Genomic DNA, 25,007 nt, shown 5'->3' with positions numbered 1-25,007 from the left:
GTTAATCAACGGAAAAGGAGACGCATATAAAGAGTATATTGCCTCTTCTTATGCATCTCCTCCACCGTCATATACACTTTCCCTTCCCATCCTCTTCGTGTGAGAAAATGGTGGGAAAGGAAATAGACTAAAATTATCGAATTCCATCGATACCTGATGAGACGTCTTGTAGACACGTAGTAACAAACAATGATCAATCCAAATCGCATTTTTAATATTAGAATGATGATACGTATGCGGAATCGCGTGACTTTTTTTATTTCATTATATGATGAGAATAATGTATCGGGGAATCCGCACATCAAATATCAGAAAGCAATTGCTTTGAATGGCGTCGGCTGCTCCCTTATTGCTTCACCAACACGCATAAGTTTGTCGTCTTAGGAATACAAGTAAATCCGAGGCTCATCCAATGTAGTAACATATTTAAATAACAGTTGATGTCACATGTAATGTTTGCTATATTAAATAAAAACTTTTGTACTATTACCCTTCGATATAGCATTATATCTAAAAACACGAAACTTTTTGTATTAGCTTTGTGTTTCGACAGAATAATAGGATGCCGCTTTTCATATTGTTTTACGCATTTGAAAATGTATGTTCATTTCTTTTTAAATTGACCTGCTGTAGTGTATTTATTCGATTTAGAATACTGAGATGTTATTCAATTCGTGATCTTACTCATTTTTAGTAGAGTCCTTTTTAATGAGCGTTTTAAAAATAAATTGCCAGACAACATTTAGAAGAATTCTTTAATTTGAAATTACACAAGTGACATTAATCAGAAGTTAAGTCAAAGCACCCGTATAAAAGTGCGTGGGCCAAACGCTTCGCCATTTCCCGGAGAACTGTTTAGTACTCTATCAACTTTCCACCCCATAAACGTCCCCCGGGCCGCATCGATAGCTATCACAGATTTCACTGAATTTGCATTTTATAATTAAAGAATTACATTCCGTCCTTTAAGAAGGTCTTCGTCTTACAAATGGAAACAGTTTATTTATATTGCCGAGTCGAGTTCTGCATTTTTATATTGTTCCCTTTTAATTTTACTATCCTTTTCCTTTTATTTCCTTTAATTTATTAATCAAGAGACCTTTGATATACAATCACCATCATTTTACGTAAAGAAGTAAAATAAAGACAAACTTTTCGCTTGTACACAACGCTTTCTTCTCGTTTACATAATTTTACCATATAAAAATTTAACTAAACATTTCATTAAATGTTACCCTTTTCGAAGGAATTAAATGAATTCAATAATGTAAACCGTTTCAAAGCATTTAAGTATAATTTATGAGGTATCAACTGTAAGGGTGAATGGAACGGGGTGATATCTTATAACCACTGGGAGTTTGCGTTCACAGATACACGACAAGGGGACGACGAGCTCTTTCAATGGCCTTGCATAATATTGACTTCGTGATAATAAAGGGGCTTGGAATGTTGATTCGTTTCTTAATATCATTTCAAATAACGTAATCCTTAAGTATATTAGACAATCATAAGCCTAACTAATTATTTTACGGCTGTTACTATTTTTCCGGTGGCGGCCCCGATTAGTTTCGGACCTTTCAGGGTTTTCTTCAGAGCGAGTGTTACGGTTGCGTCGCACCTCTGTGAGAAGAAGAAATCCTGAAGAAGGACCCCTGAAGGGTCCGAAACTAGTAGGGACCACCACCGGAAAAATAGACGTAACAGACTTGTGACTATCTGCGATAACTTGTAATTGGCCTTCATTTTTTGTTTATTTTATTATTGTTTTTTAAGCTAGCTGTAAGTTATCCGTAAATAAATAAAATAAAATAAAATAAGATAAAATAAATAAAACAGTAATAGACATGAGTAATAGCCGTAAAATAATTACTTATAATACTACGTAATTACTTATAATAATACGTAAATAATTACTTATAATACGGTACTTGGTTTTTGTGCATATGACATAACTTAGGACTAAAGCGTTAATCTGTTTTACAGTGTAGCAACAACTTAGGAAATACATGAAAAAGGGTCACATAAACTAATTGGTAGATAACCTCTAAAAATATATTGAATCGTTTGGTATGATCTTTAGAGAACATCGTTAAAAACAAGTTATACACAGACTGACAAACTCTTTCAAAACTTGTTCCATCAATCCACCTAATTAAAAAGCCAAGGAAATTCGGCTTTCGAACTTAGTTAACTTGTCAACATGTGCTTTCAAACTTTAAACGATTTCAACATGTAATCACAAGCCATCACTAGCCTTCTGACGGTTTTACTGTCAGACCTTGCTAATAAATGTCAGAATCGGTTGAAAGAGGCGCGAGTTATATTTGTTAAGGGAAGTAACGAGAGGAAAGTTGCATTACGCAGGCGCCGTTATCACTGCAGCTTGGCAGAGGCTCCGAAACATGTTGTGGGAGTCCTCTACTGTCAGTCGATAGGTAGCCGTCGACGGAGATAGACGTGCGACCTTACCGCGATCCCAACTATCGTATACGAAATACGATCGACGTATCGCGTTACGATAAACGAAAATGGACTGATATTTTTTAAAATGATTTTAGTTTTCATTTTAATTTAATTATGTACACATTTTAACGTTTGAAAGTGTATTAAAAATATGTAAATTATTGAGAACGTGATCTTTAGAAGTGACACTATGTGGGTAAGTAGGTTCTTCATCACTTTAAAAAATAGATATATTTTTACTACAGAAATTCATTAAAATCTATGTAAGTATAAGATAAATACGAGACGAATAGCAGTTGAAAATAATTATGCAATAGTTACGTCAATTACATTTGTAACATGAATTTTATGTTATAGCATACTTCATATTTAAAAGATACCATATCGGATGCATGATACGAGGATATACGCATATTTTTAATTTGTATTTGTACTTTATGACAACAACTAGCTATCGCCCGAAACTCCGTCCGCGTGTAATTAAAAAAGCAAAAGCAAGCATGTGTTCTTCCAGACTATTCTCTACATCTTTGCTAAATTTTTAAAATCCGTTCATCAGTTTAGGCTACAAACTCTAACAAACATCCATCCATCTAAACTTTCGCATTTATAATATTAGTATGAATTATGATATTAGTATGATTAAGATTTTTAAATCACAAGATCTTTAAGTGAAACAGGCTAAATGACTTGCTACCCTTAAAAAATCTGAATATATCAAACATTAAATACAATGTGTCAATGCCTTTTAAGGCGTGAATTGTATGCCTTCGTATGTCAAATTTAGGTTACGAAATTCTAGAAGTATTAAGTTTTTTTAATGTCTTGTTTAATGTCTGTCATGGTTATCAAACTGTTATTATTTATTAATATAACTAAATATACGTCTGTTGGATTTGTCGTTTTCTCTCTTCGATAGTACTGAGTTTAAATCTACACCTATACTAAGAATAATATATGAATCATACCAACGATAGTCCGTACTTTAAGGTTACAAGCTTATAATGGACATACCCAGAAACTCAGAGTATATGTAGTTGGATAAATTGCGCCAAATGTTTGCCTCGTGACCACAACCTTGGATAAAAACATCTTTACCTAACTAATGTCATATTTCGCTACGTTTTTGTTAATATATAAGGATTTTTTATATTTTGAGTCAATATCTAGGCTTGTTAGAAAATTACTACATTTTACCAATTTTTTTTTCATTTATATGTTAGGAACATGGTTTATTTTTTATGGCAACGTTTAAATAAGATTTGTAATTAAAAAATAATAAAAGAGAATATAGTTTTTAAACACTGTTTTTTGCACGTTAAAAATGTTTTACGTAGAGTGCGGATTATACTTGGGAACTGAAATTTTAAAAATGTTTTCAAATGTTTTGAGTTTGCGTGACCTAGGTTGGATTGAAATTCCGGCTGACCTCAGAGGTAATGCATTGTTAAATAAAACGTTACTTTTGATACAAAGTATTCTAAAAATGGTGTAAGTATACAAGATATTAACTTAATTCAGTAATAGAAGGAATGTTTACATTTGCAGTACAAGCAATAGAAGACTAACTCCCGCACTTCGAGTCGTTAATTGGTCACTGAGTTTGAGATTATTTTTGGCAATAAACTAAGGATAACTAGTCACCGACTCTGTTTATTTTTTGTAATCTTCATAGACTGTATTACTGTGTTGTGTAAATTAAATAAACGACCCAAAGAAAAAAATAGTCTCGTAAAGCACTTGTAAATAAATTGATGTAAAGCTCGATAGGTAATTCAAAACAAGATTTGATATGAAAACAAAGTTATTAAAAGCTTTGTATTATCATTTTCACTAGCTGTCACTCGGGACTTCGTCCGCGCGGATTTAAAAACTAAAAATTCTTAAGAAGTCCATCTGTTCTTCTAGACTATGCTTTATATCTATGCCTATTCACGGAAATCTCAGCCGTTTAGGAGATACCTTCTAACAATACCTAATTATAAAAACTTTCGCATTAATAATGTTTAGATCGGGCGCACAAGTTTGACTAAATTATCGCACAACTGATGTGCGATTGTCGATTGTTTCACAGCACATGGTTAGTTGCACAACTCAAAATCGAGTAGTGTAAGCGACAAAACAGTTGTGTGATAGTTTAGTAAAAGGTGTGCGCCCATTAATATGAGTAGGATAATTGGCATATAACATAAATGTCAAAGTAATGTAACAGGTAAGTGATGTTGCATGTTGAAAGGTTTTCCTGGAGGCATGTCTGCATGCCTTTGTATGTTTATAACATTGTTTCAATATTAAAATTTTCAGTTAGTTTATTAGTATAGCGGAGGTTTCAGCGGGTTACATGAAACTTGCTTCAAGTTACGGTCGAGGCTTAAATGTTTTATAGTTCCGCAAGATTTTGAGCCTTACATAACTTTAGTGCTACTTTATGGTACGGATTTTGGTGTTTACGGAGATTTTTATCGAAGTATACCGAAACGACTTTGTTGTGAAAACTTCGTGTTTTGTAAACTTGTGCAGAAAATTGCAGGGCTTTACTGTTTTTGTTGATTGTTCTTATTTCTTAATTCGATTTGTTGAAGAAGCAATATTTCCAAGTTGTGTCGGTTTTTGATATAAAATGTATTATAGAGTCAGCATAAACATACATGTGCCTTCAGTTTTACACAGATACATGCTACATACCAATACACTATAGGTACTTTTGAAGATGTATACGAGTTTTTGATTTCGTAAATATATAAATTTTTATGCAGCAGACTGTCTTAATTACACTATGTGACGTCTTTCTTTGTTGTAAATCTGAATAGTATTTTATTTTATATTTCATCTTACCCGTTATAATTTTAATAATGTCCATAATTTCAATACTGTACCTGTAGTCTTAGTAATATTTTATTTAATCTTAACGTCTCTTCGCTCGTATCAATAAAATTTGTAAAAATAAAAAGTAAAATGATAAAAAATGTAATATTGCAAATGAATTTAATAAAGACTGTTAATGGCTCTGGCTTCCTTGCCAGGGATATTAAAAATTAATTTAAAAAAAAAGAACTGAATAAACGCTACTTATTACTTACAGTGGTAAAGCCTACTTTAACATCTTCGCACGAATGGGTCGGCTCGTCCAGTGAAATACAACGACCACACAGAAGACAGGCGTGAAGTGGGAGCAATTCCGCGTTTCGTCTGATGAGTGTGGTGCCGGAGGCCTAAATTTAGTCCCTTTTCCTTCCCACCCTTTTTCTCATAAGAATAGGAAGTAAAGGTAACGTGGATTTGGCGGTGGAGGAGACGTATTGGAAGGAGATATCCTCTTTATGTGCGTCTCCTCCTCCGTCGTTTAACGGTAGGCAACGCATCCGCTATTGCGAATGTCTATGGGCAGCGTTCGCTTCTCTATTTTGGCGGATTTAGGTGGCCGCTTGCTGGTTTGCCACTTCATGATAAAAAAAAACTTATGTTTGAACTACCGGTAGATCCAAAATCTTCATTAATCATTTCTTAGCATATTAAGCATAATATTGTATTAAGGCCACGGAACGTAGTTAAATATCAATTTTTCTTAATCACCAGCACACGTTAAACAAGGGATCCGTTATAACGCAAAATATGCCACAACAATATCAACCTAATTTAAAAACATTTGTTTCGGGTTTATGTTGTCTTAATATAAAACGTTTCATTTTGTACATTTTCCTTAATAATGTCGTAACGGTTATGATATTCATCGTAGTGATTAACGTCATAAGGAAAAGCGTTAACAGTTTATTTTGATAACGCACTGATTTACATACATTGTTCCACAATTTTTTTTGTTATGATCTAATCAAACGTGAACGTAAACTTTTAAGACATCGCATTTACTTAGAATAACTGCTTATTTAGTAGTTAAAAAGAAGTATATAAGGTAAACAGATTAAATTTAGCGTACCATTCGTAATTAAAAAGTAACATTTAATTTCGTAGAATCTGAAAGTTCACAAAGGTCAATCAAGTGCGGGAAAACCTTTGATCATTTCAATTCGGAGAAAACCTCTTAGGTTTATAGAATTCATGATGATAATCGCTCTAATGGATTGAAAGAAAAAGGACGTATTAAAAAGTTGTTAGCGCAGGAGTTGGAGAAAAGGGACGGGTGCGGGATAATCCGCGCCGCGCGCTCCACGCCACGCGCCGCGATCTGTTTAATTAACCGATTCCATTCTTTGAAATCGAACCGTTCCAAGACGTTTTTATTTAGAAACCATTTAGGTTTAAGTAATGCTAGGAATTTAATTTTAACTTGAAAGACTCACGTGTTTCTTTCCTTAGGGAAATTTGATCGTCTAATTTTTGTCGATCATAAAACGTTTGTAAAACTTAGTAAAAAGAGTAAGCAGTTTAATCAGAAAATTTAATACTAATGTAAGCTAGGTGTTAATTTTTTAATTTAAAATTTCTAATTTATCGTACTTTTGATAAAGTAGTTTAAACTGTTCGAGGAAAGAATTTGCAATCCGAATAGTTTCTTAGACATTTCCGATCTAGACCTTTTTATTTAAGAGCGAGTAGCTTTCTTTTAAATCGACTGAAATTAGTCTCTTATTTCATGGCATTGGTCGCGGAGGGTGCGAGTGTCGTGGCGGGTGCGTCGGGCGCGGGGGGTGCAACGGGCGCATGGGGTGCGAAGTACGCAGGGGGTGCGGCGGGCGCTCGGGACGAGTGCATTTCACTGCGGCGTAACTGTGCTTTATTACAAAGGATTTTTGTCTCTTTTGACAACCTGAGCTCGATTCCTCTTGCGCCATTAGCTGGAGTTGTGTGCTAAGTCATTTAAGACCCCTCTTTCTTTTCCTTTGAAACCGCTAAAATATATTAAAAACAGCATAGCATATTGTTTATCATAATGTTGCTAAGTGCAACATTGCTATAGTACCATTCAGAGATGTTTATTGGTCACTAAAGGAGATTATTAGTGTAGATTTCTCATAGTAAATTTATATCAAGCAAAACTGAGATGCATTCTAGGGATTGGTACAAAAAAAACTTGTGTTAATTTACTTTATGTAAATGTTAATGTAGAAAAATGTTCTGACCGTTTTTAAAAACATTAATGGAATTTCATTGTTATTTGGTAAAAAAAAAAATCACGAAAGTCGAATGCATTAGTATAACAATGGAAGCATTATCGCACAGCATTACGAAATACCGAATAAAAATCTTATCACGGTAGTTATTTAACAATAAATTGCTTTCTTGTGTTAAAAATCATGTTATTTAAAAATACCGAACTATATGTTGATTTTGATGTTTATAATTAATGTTTATTACTTGAATGTCTTAGATTGTTCTTAACTCAGTAAAGTGTCTTTTTTATTTTGTAAAATTAAATTAAATTAAATTCTTAGAATCTCAGTAATATGATATTCGTTTCTAAATAAATATTTTCATGTATTTCCTTTCAAATCAATTTCAAATATGAAAAACAAATACTCATTTTATTACTCGAGTGTTTGTTTTAGAGAAGTAAATGAAAGAATTAATTAAAAACCAACAAAATCAAATTGACGTTTAGATTTTTCATCTAATAATCAAGTTTACATGGAGGGGTTAATTCAAAAGGTATCCCCCTTTGTAGCGAATTTCAATCGTAACCAAATATGTGGACACGAGGGTTGCCGTCTGAGTAAACAAGATAAAGCCCGTGTTGGCGTGTAGGCGTGTAATTCTCCGCATTTTGACAACCCTGTTGTACACTGCGAGCAAGGAATGATCGATGTGTATCCCACACTGCTTATCCTACGCACATAATCAGTTAACTACGTTGAAAAGTATTTGTATAGTGACGAATACTTGATACTTGAGGATTCATTACTTCAGCTTTTAAAATAAAGGTATAGTTTATCAGAAATTACACTAATATTGTGAATACAGATATATTGGATAGATGGTTAGTTAGTCAACTTCAAAACGGCTTAAAAATTCGACGAAATATGACACAAATGTAAAACAATCAGTTACTTATATAGCTTTTTTTAATTAAGACGTAAACTATAATTAAAAATACACAAAGTACCTAGCCTAAATATACTTGGTAATAATTTGTGTTTAAAATATTACGAAAAATAATCATAAAATATTCTATGAATATTTGCATAAACAATTTTATAGAATAAAGAAATGGTAAAACGTTAATGTGCTGAGGCTTATACACGATTTAGCAGCTCCAAAGGCCGTAAAGAAGGGGCTCTAGTAGTGTTTAAGGCATAAGTTCCATTTATTCATAAAGGAAAGCGGCGGCTAAACAAAATTTATGAGCCCATCTGAGTACTTAGGGGCGCAGGGAGGGACAAGCCCCGGATTAAATAATGAACTCTTGCCCCATCTCGGTTTCGGAATAGAAATGCCAGTGGTAAATTTAATCATTTGTTTGTAGAACACAATGCTGTGGTTAAAGAGATCGTTCGTATTTACTTCTTGGTACATTAAATGCTTATAAAAATATATGAAAAATTCACAAGTAAAGTGAATACAGTATTGTGTAATCGTTATAAATCATTGTTTAGTGTTATTAATTTATTAATTATTGTTTAAACAATAGAATAAATCTGTATACAAAAATACTTCTAGCTTTTTAATTGTCTATTATTGATAATTTCATCTCTAATAAACTTTAAGAACTTACTAATATATATTAGCTTAAATGTACATCGACCTTTTCATACCTTGTTTAGCGCATGGTGCAGATTTTTGTCTAATCATGGTTATTGAAACACTATATGTTGCTCGTGACTTCGCGTGTGTGATAACAATAAATATAGCCTATGTTACTCACTGATAACGTATCTTTCTAATGGTAAAAGAATTTTTGTATTGAAAGTAGTTTTAGAGTTATCTTAATACATACAAAAATACAAATCTTTCCTCATCATCATCTCCCCTACCTTATCCTACTCCCGTAGGGTCGGCGCACCGGGTTTTTGTCCTCCAAAGCACTCTATCATCCGTCATCTCAGTCATCACTCCCTTCTTGATCATGTCACCTTTCACGCAATCCATCCATCTCTTTCTATGTCTACCTCTACCGATGTACCCCTCCACATTCATAACTAACGTCCTTCTTGTTACATGCGATTCATCCCTTCTCATAACATGCCCATACCACTCTAACCTTTGACTCCTTATTTTCTCAACCAATATACAAATCTTTCCTCTTTATTATATTAGTATAGATTATTATGCAGACTTTACAAATGTGATCTTAACCAATAAAAAAGCAATGCGGTGATGCAGATATATGGTGAAACTTCTAAACATGTTGACGTCCATATTAATCATTGGTTAGAGTTAAAACATGTGTTTAACTAAATATCGAACTTCATTTTTAAAATAATTAAATTCTAGTTCTGCTAATTAAGATAAGTGTATTAAAACATTTTGTAACGTGCAGAATACATTCCGAAGTTTTGGTATGGTTCCAAAAATAAAAGTCGCCTCGCCATTAACACGGCCAATGAAAGAAGTCCATTTTATGCTAACGATGACTTATTAGCGATAACGATGTCATTGTTATTCCCGCTTTCTTTTGTCACGTTATTAGGTTACGCTAAAATAGATTGTAAGCAAGATATAACTGTATTGTAATCGCATAAAGTCGAAAATGCCCAACAATGTTGTGACGGCCGGGATCTAGCTAACGCTGAGTAAACACGACAATTAACGGCTTTATAAAACTGCAATATTTCACTTTTGTGACACGTCGAGATTTGCCGCCAGATCCTATTTCGTTGTATAATTTAGATTTTTTGTGTAATATTTTTACGGAGTTTTCTAATTCTCAATTTTATAACTCATTTTACATTTTAATTGACAAAGCTGACTTGAAGAAATGAAGTCACTTAAATAGGTAATGAAGTCGCGTAAAAACAATTTAATTATTACATTTTGTTATTTTCGCATCCACTTTTATAGTTGCAGGTTTCAAAATGTGAATTTTCCGATGTTATTTTTCGTTTTTACGGAATACAACGGTTTGAAAAGTTCATGTATCCTAATTATATTTGCTAAAGATGCCAAAAGAAAAGGTGGATATACGTATGACAACGGTATTTTAGTTTGATGTTATATTTCGTCTATTATGGAATAATAGTATAAATAAAAGTATTATTTTTTATAGTAATAAGCTACGCGCCAAATTGACCCCGTAACCTAATAAACGTCAAGAGGTGAAAATAGAGTAGGAATTTTTATATAACATTTATTACAACGAAATATCTAGCGGGAATACAATGTCACTGTGGAATAATAAATATGTTCGGAGCATTTTTTAAATAAACTTCACGTACAAAACATACGTGTTCATAAAAATATATCTTTCATCTTTTTGTTTTTTAGCCAACAAAGATTAAATCGGGATCAATAATCGCTTTGTGCTGATTTTATTTTAAAAAGAATTTTATATTGGACAAATATTTTGAATACGCAATTTATTTATTTTTATGACTAAAAAAACTTAAACCGGTTAACTTACATTAACGTAGATTGCCATAATATTATTCTGGGTATTTTATGACATTTGTTTAGATATATTTTCCAAAAGGCGTTTTGGCAGTTTTAAATTCACATCTTACTAATATTATCTTACTTCTTACTAATACTAATGTTATAAATGCGAAAGTTTAGATGGATGGATGGAAGGGTGGATGGATGTTTGTTAAAGTTTGTAGCCTAAACGGCTGAGCGGATCTCGATGTAATTTGGCATAGACGTAGAGTATGGTCTGGAATAAGACATAGGCTACTTAGTTTTTTTTTTTAAATTTCACGCGAATGGAGTCGCAGGCGAAATCTAGTCAGTAATATTTTAATTGGTAATGCAAGACAAAGCATTCTTATTTTATTTCACAGAAATATTTTTCTAAATCCAAAACAAAATAAAAAACGTAAGTGGAAAAACATCTGTAGGAAATAGCTGAAATTGAATTGTCGGTCGAATATTTGTCGATCGATTATCGCAAATCCGGCCCTGGCGCGCAAACAGAACATTCGATACTGTCGCGTTTCCTCATTCAAGTAATGGCGACAACAAATAATTGCTGATGCTTTTGATATAAATGATTGATTCAATTCTCTTATCAACTTACAATAAAATATACTTCCATAGTGTTATTGATGTCTGTTTAATTATATTCACATATTTTTTTTTTCAACATCTACGGACTCGGTCCGTACTCTTTTTTGCACAGTTTATGTCTTTTTTCTCTTTTATTTTGGTTACGTAATCATTATTATATTAATGAGTTCCTTTTTTTCTATTATTATATACATGTATACACATTTTTTTTCTTCTTTTTCCATAATATTCACATATTTGCCTGTACCACATATTCTATGTAGATTCTTGATCCGATTGCCAATTTTAATATTATAAATGTAAAAGTTTAGATGGTTTTTGTTACCATGTATCTCCAGAACTTCTTAGCGGATCTCTCTGAAATTTTCCATAGAATTAGATCAGAATCTGAAAGAATACATAGAGTACTAATTAAGCGTAGACGAAGTAGCAGGCAACAGCTGGTACATGTTTTAAGTCCTAATTGGTCAAGGTGTATGCAATATTAGAACTCATTTAATTTGAAAGAAAAGTCTTTTTAAAATAACAATGCTAAATTCAGCTTATTTATTAATTTGCGTGTCGTTCACAATAAAGTTGTAATGTTAAGTACTTAGCAAGCTTAGCCACGGCCATGCCCTTATTATCGTTCATTCGGCAATTGTTTACGAATATTAACACTCAAAGTTGCGGGTTCAAGGTCCACTGTGACGAAACAAACGGCTTTAGCGATTCCTTCAGAGATTTGCAAATTAAATCCGTTTAAAGATGTTTCAATTAGTATACATTAATGCAAATTCATCGACTGTTCATTAAGGCAATATTTGAATTTGGGTAAACGTCTTCAAACACTGCGCTGTGATAGAGTTATGTTAAGTTAATGAATGTTTATTTATGTTAAAATATTTTAAAGTAGACATAAATTAATAAGCGATTTGTCTGATTTGAGATACTAAATCTACGCTAAGGTTTACCCTTAGTGCACTTGACTATTAGCTTGATGACCCTTATCAATATAAGCGACATCACTTTGGAGCAAGGTTACTTTACCGGTCATTTTAAGACCAAGTAAATTAAGATAACTTGAAACTTTGGATAAATAACAAATCAGTAGAAAATGTATCTATTTCATGAATAAAAATAAAATAAAATATTATTTTATTGTTTACATTTGTCAAATTATCAATAGTTAAACTGACATGACATAACTAACCTTGGCAATCTTGTTTTCTTGATGTTGGCAGCAACTTATGGTCTCTTTCCCACATTAGGGTTTTTATCCAAAATATTTACCCCCTAAGCTACATGGCGTGGAAATATACAACCTAAAGCGTGACGTAAGTGTAGGGATTTTTTATTAAATGAAGCATTATTCAAAAATGTGTTGTAACTGCTGACATCTTAGGCAACAAAGAAAAGAAGTGTGTGTTTACGCTTTATTATAATAGTATAGAAATAAATAATTTGCATGTGGAATAATTTTCGTGTCGTTTATTTTCTTATCTTAAAATTGTAAAAGAATAAAAATGTATCTTCAGCTTGCAGCAAAAATATACATTTCAGCAGCCAATCTATAAAAGCTTTTGCTATAGTAGCTTCCTATTTTCTGCCGTGTACATTGTCAAAGCTGCAAACTATTTTATTATTAAAATAGAAAATATGAGAGCTCGATTAAAAACTTTTCACAAGCGAGAAAAATTCAAAGAGCTTTTAAGTCAAGTATTGTCGGGGTTTCGGTCGCTTTCTAATTTCACAACGAATCTTTCTCCTCGGTATTTTTAAGTATTTATTTGAATTCCGCTTGGAAAAAGTTTAATGCGAAGTGTGAACACATTACTGCGAAAGTTTATCAAGGCAACGACTTTATAAGTGTAGGCATCCGTCGTAATTGTTATCAACCTTTGTTTATATGATTAAAATGATAGGGCTTATATTAAATTTAAAAAACTAACTTAGTGTTTATGCAGAAAGTAACTAACAGGGATACGGTTTATCGTGTTAAAATTTCCGACTCTCATTTACAACCAAATAATGTAATATTTTTTTTCAGTTGTATAAATGTAACCAAACTTGAGAATTTAACTTGAAACTAAATAAATCGCCTCAAAATAAATGATTTTCATTTATCTCGCTTGATTGTAGGCGGATCTAAAACCTTGAGCGTTTACTGGCTGATAAAGTGTCGGCTGGTTAATTTGAGGCGCGCGGATAATGGTGTGTTGGAAGTAAGATTGCGGCCGCTATGTGCCACTAAATTACATGAGATGTGAGTACGCCGTGAAAACTCCACAAATGTATAACTACAAGAATTTCTGGTCAACTTTTGGTAACTAATCTTAAATAAAATGGTCACTTTCGAATAAAAATTCCAAGATTTAAGTACGTTTTAATACAATTTTAAAAAAAATTATTAAAATAGCATTAGTATAAACTACGACAATTTATGAAATACTGGCTTTCGCCCGCGACTCCGTCCGCGTGTTATATAAAAAAAAAAAAAAATGAAAATGAAAAAGTATTTATTGCCACAAAATAGAAAAAACATAAAAAGACTTATTCTAAAGGAAACACATTCGTGGCAAAAGGTAGCCAGCTCAGCGTATGCAGGACGGACTAAACCGTTCCTGCGCTGATTTTCAGCTGGCTCCTTCGCACTCAAGTAACATATATCTTAATCATTATTGTAACCGGCCGTACTAATTACATATCTATACAGAAATAAAAAATACACTTTTAAAAAAGAAAAAAAAAACTGAGTAGCCTATGTGTTCTTCCAGACTATCTTCTACATCTATACCAAATTTCATCGAAATCTGTTCAGCCGTTTAAGCTACAAACTTTAACAAACATCCATCCATACATCTACGAGTATCTAAACTTTCGCATTTATAATATTAATAGTATTTCTTATCTATTATAATAATGTTACGAGCGTAACACTAAACGATATTTAAATATACAACATCATAAATTATAAGGTCACTCTTAAAGTCCAAATTGCATTGAAAATTTGACATCATCTTCTCTTCGCTTAGTACGAATTTCAATATATAACCGTAAGTATTGTACCCAGTCAATGTTTCAAAGTAATTCTTACTACTTTGTACTCGAATATTATCAAAGTGTTTTCAGAAATCACGTAGTAATATACAAGATCGATAGCATCAAACATGAGTGCACGACGACCCGTTGTATTCTATTGTTTGTTCAATAAATATCGGCCACACATACGTCGATGTTTAAAACATAACTGAAATATTTATTCTATTTGAGTCATGTTTTGTTTAAATAATAACTTAAATTACACATTTTCCAAAGTACTAGTAATTTATACCATGTATGTAATTGATAATTTTAGACATATGATCAAAGCTATACGATTTTCATGTGTATCGTTTTCGTGTTAGTATATGTTTTAATGAGATAGATATTGAATAATTTGTAACTAGAATATAGCGTGAATAAGTACGTTTTCCAATCATTTGTTATTTAAGCCAAAGGTATAATGATTAAAGATTATATTGTACTAGCTGTTTCTCGCGACTTCGTCCGCGTGAAATTAGAAAATAATAGAAAATATAGCCTATCTTACTCACTGATAACGTAGCTTTTTAATGGTGTAAGAACTTTTAAAATCGGCCCAGTAGTTTTTGAGTTATTTCAATACATACAAAAATACAAATCTTTCCCTTTTATAACATTAGTATAGATATAATCCCATATCACGTTAAGAAGAACAGAAGTTTGTAGTTGTGGATTTAAAAAAGATGACTACGCCAATTAACGTAGCAACCCTACGCCGTAACCGTTACGTAGACATTACGTAGCATTCATAATAATGAGTTTTATACGACAAAAGTTTATAAGATTTGTGAAGTGGCAACCTTTTGATTGATGAAAGGCGAGCAAGTGTCATTAAGCTCTCGGTAAAATAAATCATAGTTAGATGAAACGCATTAATGAGAGTGCTCGCGGTGACAGTTTTTGTTCGATTCAGCATGTAAACGTCGACTAACCCTGTTTGATGTTTTAATATTTATTCATGAAGATGCTTTCAGACTACTAAAGTGAATAAATAAAAAATAAAATAAAATAAACATAGTTTATTAATTTCCCCTCGGGCAGGGACTGGTGTCCAAACTAGGGTCGTGCCGTGTGTAATGGATCACCAGACCCCAGCGCCACAGACCACAATGAATCTTACAAACAAACTTAAAAATAAACAGATATGTAGTACTTAGTAAAAATGAAGAAGAAATTAGACCTATATGTTAATGTGTTATGTGTAATGTGTAATGTGTAATGTGTAATGTGTAATGTGTAATGTGTAATGTTTAATATGTAATGTGTAATGTGTAATGAGTAATGTGTAATGTGTAATGTGTAGTGTTTAGTGTGTAGTGAGTAGTGAAAATAAGTCTTTTTATTAAGATTATCTGTAATAGGCGTACTAAGGAGCAAGTAAACCATACTGAGTAACCTATTTTAACAAAACTATAATAATCCTCAATTTTTACTTACACGTTTAGGAATCAACATGCATAAATGTTGAATTTAATCATAAAATGGTATATTTCTTATCAATAATATTAAAATGTATGTCGCTTCGGAATCTATGTTGACTGAAATGTAATATTTTATTCAACATAATCACTATCGGGGACTTTATCAATGTCATTAGCGTGAAAGCTAAAGTAATTATTCTGTATTCAATAACGTTATTAAATACATAAGTAATAACATCCTGTAAGTATTAATCCTATCGGTATATAAATTCATCAGTTTGTTTTATATTAGGGCAAAGGAGCTACTACGTCCTTGGACATCTGTAAATAAAGAAACAGCAGATGCGTTACCATTAAGAAGTTAGTTTATTGTTAAAATTCATTCATAACTGAATTGATTTAAATTAAAAAAAAATTCTATTTATATCTAGTTTCCCTTGGAGAATATTTGACAAAGTTTTAACTAAACTGTACTCTAGAAAATTGCAATATATTAAAATTACAATAACCATTTCCTATAGAAGTTGATTACTAACACAGGATATAAAATTGCCACTAAGAATCGTAACAATTGTCACGATTCCATTTATTTCGCCATTGGTATTGGAGTTGGTAAACCGACTGCATCGAATAGCTTCGATCCGGATTGTTGGTCAAATATTTGGCCATCGATTACCGTCGTTCAACTCAACGGGTACTGTATATTGTAACACAATTTTATCTCCAATATTATAGAGATAACAGAAAATGTATGTATTTAAATCCCAGTTCAGTACAATTAACATTCATATATCTTTAATTTGGCAATAATAACGCACAAGGAACATATTTTTACTTCTATAATTCTATCTATATCTATACTATTATAATAAAGCGTAAACACACACTTCTTTGTTGCCTAAGATGTCAGCAATTACAGCATATTTTCGAGTAATTCTTTTTATAATAAAAAGCCCTACACTTAAGTTACGCTTTAGGCTATATATTTTCACACTATTAAACTTAGGGGGTAAATATTTTGGATAAAAACCATAATGTGGGAAAGAGACCAGTTGCTGCCAACATCGAGGAAGCAAGGTTGTCATCATGTCATGTCATTGACATTTGTAATTGATAATTTGACAAATGTAATCAATAAAACAATTTTCATAATTTCATGCGAATGAAGTCGCATGGGAACTGCTAGTTGATAATATAGTTATAGCTAGTTGATAATAAAGTAAAATAAGTTGTTGTTATTAATCTTTTGAAATTCAACTACAAAGTTGGGTTGTTCGCGTATTCTTTTCATCTAGTATTCATTTTGTTTAGAGCAATATTGAATGGTATTATCATTAACCGAGTATTGCCGACTATTGCCGGATATTGTCGAGCGACGCGTTTCGCAATCACGCGATCGTTTACAGCAATTACCAGCGCTCACGTTCGCGTTTTATGTCTCAGCCGCACGTGTGTCGACGGCCTTACCGGGAATTATTTGTTTATTCATATCGTCCGGCCGGAAGCGCGTCACGCGATCGGAAATCATCTGCTCGTAATCGCTTTTAAATGGTTTTCAACATGTTAAAAATTGTAATTTGTTCCTTTATTTCGAACAAAGGATATAAAATTTCATATTTAGATAAGGGAAATAGTGAAAAGTCATGTATTTCAGTAATTATAATGTTAATAAGCGACATGCGATATTGTTTTTATAATGCTTTTGTGGATACTAGGTGTTGCCTGCAACTTTGTCCAGGTAGAGTTTAAAAAGTTCAAAACTCCCCTTATGTCAACCTTTACAGGATAAATTTGAGGAAATTAAAAAAAGTCTAGTAGTTATTTATTTGAATAATGCTTAAGTAAATATTTAAATAATTCCGCTGAAAGAATAAAATCTTTCCATACATAATTTCACCGCCTATTTTATGTATATTGCAATGAAATCAATCAAACGCGTATTTTGAGGTTAACTGATTAGTGTTAACATTTAAGGTAGGTTTTAATTTTATGTACGGAAAAGCAACAAATGCGACATTAAATTTATTTATATTATGCTTATGAACATAATTACATGATTTTACATTGATTTTCTTGCCTTAATAATCCAGACACACGTAGCTTCTTGTAACTATAGTTATAAATAAATATTTCTTGCTTTAATTACATGCATAAACAATGATTGCATCATCATCATCACCAGCTCACTATACGTTCCCACTGAGGCGCTCGGAGCCTACCCTAATATGACGTGACTAGGCCATAGTCAACCACGTGGGCCAAGTGCGGGTTTGTTACAAATATCTTTGAATTTCTTCGCCGATATGTCCAGGTTGCATCACGATGTTTTCCTTCACCGTAAAAACATCGGGTAAATTGCATATGAAAATTCGAAAAATCGCGTTGGTATATAGCGGGAATCGAACCCAAGACCTGTAGATTATAAGTCAAGTGTTCAAACCACTGAGCCACCGACGGTCTTATTGCATAGAATGTCCTTATTTGATTACAAAGATTTTATCTTTAAACATTCTTAAACAATCTTACATTATGTGAGTTATGTAAAATGTCGATTTAATAATGAAATTATTTAAAATCTGTTTCGCTCAACTCTAACACAAAGCGTAAACCACACATCAGCTTTTATGTTCCATGATATAGCGACTGAAAACATTATGTTTTATTCACAAACTTCTAATACAAACGACAACAGACGCGTTATTAAAGTGGAAAGCGTCAACAATTATTTTGATATCAAAACTACACATCGCTTCACTATTGACGTAGTAATTTCGTTTAAATGTGGTTTTATCGACCAATGCTTTGGTCAAATCACAATACTACATAATCTATACTAATATTATAAAGAGGAAAGATTTGTATTTTTGTTTGTGTTGAAATAGCTCAAAAACTACTGAACCGAATTCAAAAATTTTTACAACGTTAGAAAGGTAATTTATCTGTGAGTAACATAGGATATGGCGTTTATTGTTTTTTAAATTTGACATAGACGAAGTCGCCGAACTCGTGAGCATTAGCTAGTCACAGCTAAAAAATTGCTATCATGTGCTTTATATACTGAATCAGAATTTTACATTTATGTCAATCGATATCTAGAATTAGTGTTAAATTGATATGAACATAAACAAATCTATCAAGTTTAACTGGATCGTGTATCACGGTTGTTTTGATGCTAAATCATTTGAATGGGTCGTTAGTTAGATACGGCGACTGTTACATACATACATGGGACTACAATTTGAAGTAATGCACATGTAGTTGGTTACTAAGAAATAATCTTCCGATCCGTCTTGATACTTAACTAGCACTACTTTTTAAGCAAAACTTGCATTATGGTTTTTTTTAAGATTATATTTGACAACAGTGGTATTGCCCGCTTTAACATCTTCACATGAATGGGCCGCCTCGGTGTATTTCCACGATCACACAGAAAATAGGCGTGAAGAGGAAGCAATCCACGTTTCGTCTGATGAGTGTGGTGCCGGAGTCCTAATTTTAGTCCCTTTCCCTTTCCACCCTTTTCTTAAGAGGAAAGGATGGGAAGGAAAAGTGGATTTGACGGTGGAGAAGACGCATAGGAAGGGGAAATGTCCTCTTTATGTGCGTCTCCTCCTCCGTCAATTAAGGGTAGGCAACGCATCTGCAATTGCGGATGTTTATAGGCAGCGGTCGCTGTCCATTTCGGTGGATTCAGGTGGCCGTTTGGCCGTTTGCCACCTTATATAATAAAAAAATATACACTTGACAAGCTTAGGCGTTGAAAAGGCCAATACAGTTATAACTGGTATGTAGAACTGTTTGTCGATATGACTTAAGCTGTGTCAATTGCCAGTATTTAAAGATTCCAAATTTGAAAATTTTTGAATTTGGAACGTAAAAGTCATAGGGTGCTGATTAAACAATATTTAAATATGATAGCACCCTTAATCCGTGTCAGCGAAGTAATTTAAAGAAAAATAACATTAGCAATTCAGATTACATCTCTATCAGACTTTTATTAACTGTCAAAGTGAGTGCAGAAGAAAATTGACTTTTCAGAAGGTTGATGTTGATGGAAAAAGTCGATTCCACATAAAGTAGACATAGTATAACGATATATTCAGATTGATACTTTAATAATTTAAAATTAACTGTCGTATCCATGAATTTTAACAAATAATTACGATCTTTCGACATTAACTTACTAATTATCTTTCGATTTAGATTATCCACTAAGATTTTCTTTTCGTACACTCGAGAGAGATATTTTTTGTATTATTAAAAAGGTTGATTTTTCTTAATTCATGTTTAAATAAACTTTTTTATACTTTATCAATATTAATTTTATATTTATGTCGATATATTGGACCGATATTTATAGAGGCCTATAACTTTTGTACAACTTTGGTAAGTACATGTTAATACACCGGGATTCGTCTTTAATATATGTAAGTAGTTGGACCGTTACGTAAATTGCTTAATCCCCACAAAGTTCCCTATCTCGACCCTTCCATACCGCACCAGCGTAACGACGTAACGACGCGCAAGGCGTTAACTATCGTTTTTTTATGTTTCAGGAAAGGACTGCTATTTTTCTTGCAACTTAATTTAAAACACATAAAAATTTAGATATTACATCTATACTATTATAATAAAGTGTAAACACACACTTCTTTGTTGCCTAAGATTAATTTGTAATTGTAATAAGCAATTACAACATATTTTTGAATAATTCTTTCTTTAATAAAAAGCCCTACACTTACGTCATGCTTTAGGCTATATATTTTGACGCCATTAAACTTAGGGGGTAAATATTTTGGATAAAAACCCTAATGTTAGACCATAAGTTGCTGCAACATCAAGGAAGTAAGATTGTCATCATGTCATGCCATTTTTACATTTGTAATTGATAATTGGACAAATGTAAACAATAAAATAATTTTATGCTGATGAAATTGAACCGGAACAGTTAGTTTTTTTAATATATACAAAAAATCTTAACTCCTCTAAGTACTTTTTAAATAACTAAATTTTAATTAGAAACATCAATGGCCAATACCCAGCTACATTTAACATTTTGTTAATGTTTTTGTTTAGATAACTTAAAGAACATTTCGAAACTGCGTAACTTGAGTTTTACTCTATTGAAAAATTGGTTAATACACTAATTAACCACTAAGTAATGATTAAACTAGTGGCACCTTTGCATGCCAGTATTAGTACTCTCACTGTCTTAACAGTTAGTTTAAATAACGGTTAAAATAACAGCTATTCCTATCATGACTTCGTAAACATAATCAAGTTGTCTATAAAACATTAGTATTCTAGTTGGTTGTGGCTCGCTACTAGAACTAGTCCATTTATGTAACCGCAGTCACCGCTCTATTGTACAAGTTACTATTTGTCGCGTTTCACAGACTCAACTTATTCGAAACTTATAATAATTTCCCTCTATTGTGAATATGCCAGTACATATGTTGTGTGTGGAGTCGATTCAAGTTGAACATTAATAGTTATAAAATAAAAATATATGAAATATAGATGTTTATAAAAAAAAAATAAAAATGGAATATGGAATGAAGAGATTGATGCATGGAAGTTTGTTAGTATATTACCAGAACGGATCTCGATTAAATTTGGCACATGTATAGAACACAGGAAGAACACATATGCTAAATATTTTTCTGCACAGACGATGTCGCGGTCAATACTTAATTTAAGAAAGTTACTGGCATTTGCTATTATTACATAATAGGAAAAGAAAAAAGCATTTACTAATAAAGTTTTTGAAGTTTTTAAATTGTAAAGTATTCTCTGCCTTTTAAATTATGCCGCCACTACTTAAAGAATCAAAAGGAAAACGGAATGCACAGACAAATGAGCAATAGTTAGCATAAAAGCGCTTTTACTGGGTTCTGTTCGGAAGTGAGCGTGGAAGGTGTAACTAAGCGGGCGAATGGAGGCTGGGATTAGAGGGCGCTACCGGCACCGCAAGCCATCTGACTGCAGGTGTCTAATGAAACCAATTACACGGACTTTGCTCTTGAATGATGTTTACGGAGATCTGTAAGCATATTACAATTTGTTGCACCACTTTAAAATAATATTAACTGCTTGAATAATCTATATAATATAAAAAATGTTTATTCGAATTGTGTTATTTTAAATGTATGGTACAAATATTGAATTTGTTAGCAGAACTTTAAGATAAAGTATACTGCTCAATCTTTCCTGTCCTTTAGTTATTTTTTCTATTTAACTACCAATTATAAAATGTTAGATATATCAGAGATGATTATATTATTTTTGTTAAACATTACATAAACGGCTTTATAGTTTCTCTACTTGTTTAGTTAAAAATAAAATTCAGTATGGTATTGCCTCTTAACTGAGCCACAAATGATATAGAGTATTACATACATCGCTTGTAGCTTTCACAAACAGCGACGCTGATAAATAATTGGATTGCAGCTGAAAACTCCGAGTGTTTGCTCGTTCATACGCTGCAACTTCACACTGCTACTGATATAATTTAATTGTCTCCGGACAATACTCGCTTTGTTTAACACGGATTCGTTTTATGCTGTACAGAAAACGGTACCAAGTGGAAGAATTAGGTGACTTCCGAATTATGTAACTTAAATAATATAACTGACGTGAATTTTAAAAATCGATAATTTATTTGTGACTGAATGGCCACTGTTTGCCTTGAAGAGGCATTTATAGATTCACCCGGCTTGAGGTTCAGCACGAGCCGTTACTTCGTTACTATTACCGGATTGGAAGGCCATCGAGCACTTAGATCGCTTCGGTTGAGGCTCCATGTTGTGACTAGGCTCAAGGGTCTACGAGAGGGGACCTCGGCTTGGGCTGTCACTCAATACGCGTTTAGCATTCCGATTCAAGGGTGCCCGAGAGGGCCGAACCTCGGCTTGATAGCTTGCTACTATCTGATTACTATAAAATCGATGAACGCTGACATACGTCAAAATGTGACTCATTGTCACATTCCTGAACTAGCGTATGAGCGAGCGGAACATACAAGCGATAGAGAGGCACCATCGCTTAAAGCGTTCAGCTTGTGATTTTATCACATAAAATTTTCCTCCGGAAACCGAAAGGATAGTTTCTTTTACAAAATAAAGTTGAGTAGAGGTTAAAAATATATATATGCATTGATAACCTTATCCAATTGGAAAGTAGGTTAAAAAATAATACAAAATCGGTACAAAATCGAACAATGTCCGTAGCTAACTTTGTTAGCTGTTTAAAAGTACAAAAAACTTGGTAAAACACTTTATTGTCGACATACAATATTAGTTAACTACTGCAGTTGTCGTTTTCTTAATAACAAAACTATATAACAAGCCCGGTCTTCCCTAAGGCGGAATAAAACCTATCTTATCGCATGACACAGTCTCAAATGTCGTAAACTTGATCTAGGATACCGCAAAACAAAATAACTGATAGTTACGTTAAAAGTAACATATGAGAGCCACTAATTTTTACTAAATTTAGGTCATCGTTATGTGACGTATTTTTTTAAAAATATCTTCAGAATCAAGTTTAATACGTTCCTAATAATTAATCTCTTATCCACAGTTCGTCTATTAAGTTTGTCAATCTTTTCCTGTATCTTTTTAAAACAATAACATTTACCATGTTATTTTTATGTGTTGAATTTTTACGTTACGTAAATTTTGCGCTTCGATGTTATTTGTACAATTTTTTTGTTCACATCCGTACAATATATTTCCAGGACATACTGTATATGTGACAATTGCGGCCGGCAGACAACTCCCGACCTCAATATTGCAACACGTATTGTCGCAACATACTTTTTCAGTGGCCATTTTTTCACAATAAATATTTCAACTGTATCCGTAAAATAGATTAAATAAAATCAAACCTTTTACTCGTTTGAGTTTGCCTTTTTACATATTTTTTAATCTATCACTATATAAAAATAGACAGCACTATAAAGAGAATAGGTTTGTATTTTTGTATGTAACGAATAAATTCAAATATTACCTTAGCGATTTACAATTCTTTTACTATTAGACAGTTATAGGTTCACTGAGTAACATAGGCTTTTTATATTACTATTTTTTTTTAAATTTCAAGCCAGGGAAGTCGCTAGCAAACGCTAGTCGTGAAATATTGCAATAAAACAACATTGCAACTAAATTCAAACCAAAGAAATCTTTGCTTCTGACAGAAAAAAAATCTATTTTCACTTATGAGTTAGCCTTGAATTATACGAATCTATTTATTTTAATTAAGTGTATTTGGAAACCACGAACTAGTCTAAACAATATTTGAAAACATAATTAAAGTTTCAATTTGTATTTAAAAGATAAACTTTGGTTACTTCATTGTAAAAAGACTTAGTATTTAAAGCATTTGGTCTTAGAATTTCAAGTACATTTGTAGATATAGATACAGATATGGATTTCATAACATTTGTTGTCTCCGTCTCTCATAAGAGAATGTAAAGGACAATGCGATGATTTCATACAAATGCTTCGACAGTGGAAACGCTACTAAGGTTACACAACGACAATACGATACTGTAACAATTCGAATAGCGGGAACTGTTCCGCCAGATAAATTGATGTCAAATAAATCCTTTGTTATCTGTTTAACACAGTCGTATGCGTCATAAAACGGTAAAACGTATGTTAAAATATTTTTTACGCATCGTATATGAAACAATACGCTTTATATTGTAATATTTCTTTTAGTCTAAAATCTATACTATTATAATAAAGCGTAAACACACACTTCTTTGTTGCTTAAGATCTCAGCAATTACAGCATATTTTTGAATAAATCTTTTTTGACCGACTTCCCAAAAGAAGGAGGTATTCAATTCGACGGTATATTTTTTTTTTTTATTTTTTTTTTTATGTGTGTTACGGCATAACTCCGCCGCTAGTGGACCGATTTGGATAATTCTTTTTTTATC

General features: G+C 32.4%; 1 protein-coding gene across 1 annotated transcript in view; it reads left to right on the top strand.

The window, feature by feature from the left end:
• The first annotated feature begins 2,452 nt into the window (after nucleotides 1–2,452).
• The window catches only part of LOC106105826 (transmembrane and TPR repeat-containing protein 1-like), a 79,727-nt gene continuing 57,172 nt past the window's right edge, over nucleotides 2,453–25,007 (top strand). Inside the window, exon 1 of the mRNA XM_013286287.1 lies at nucleotides 2,453–2,659. The gene's annotated coding sequence lies outside the window, so the exon portion shown is untranslated. The remainder of the gene's footprint in view (nucleotides 2,660–25,007) is intronic.

The sequence above is a fragment of the Papilio polytes genome, unplaced genomic scaffold (assembly GCF_000836215.1).
Source record: "Papilio polytes unplaced genomic scaffold, Ppol_1.0 DF822733.1, whole genome shotgun sequence".
Taxonomy (NCBI): Eukaryota; Metazoa; Arthropoda; class Insecta; order Lepidoptera; family Papilionidae; genus Papilio; species Papilio polytes.
This window is presented reverse-complemented; position numbering and strand designations above follow the sequence as displayed.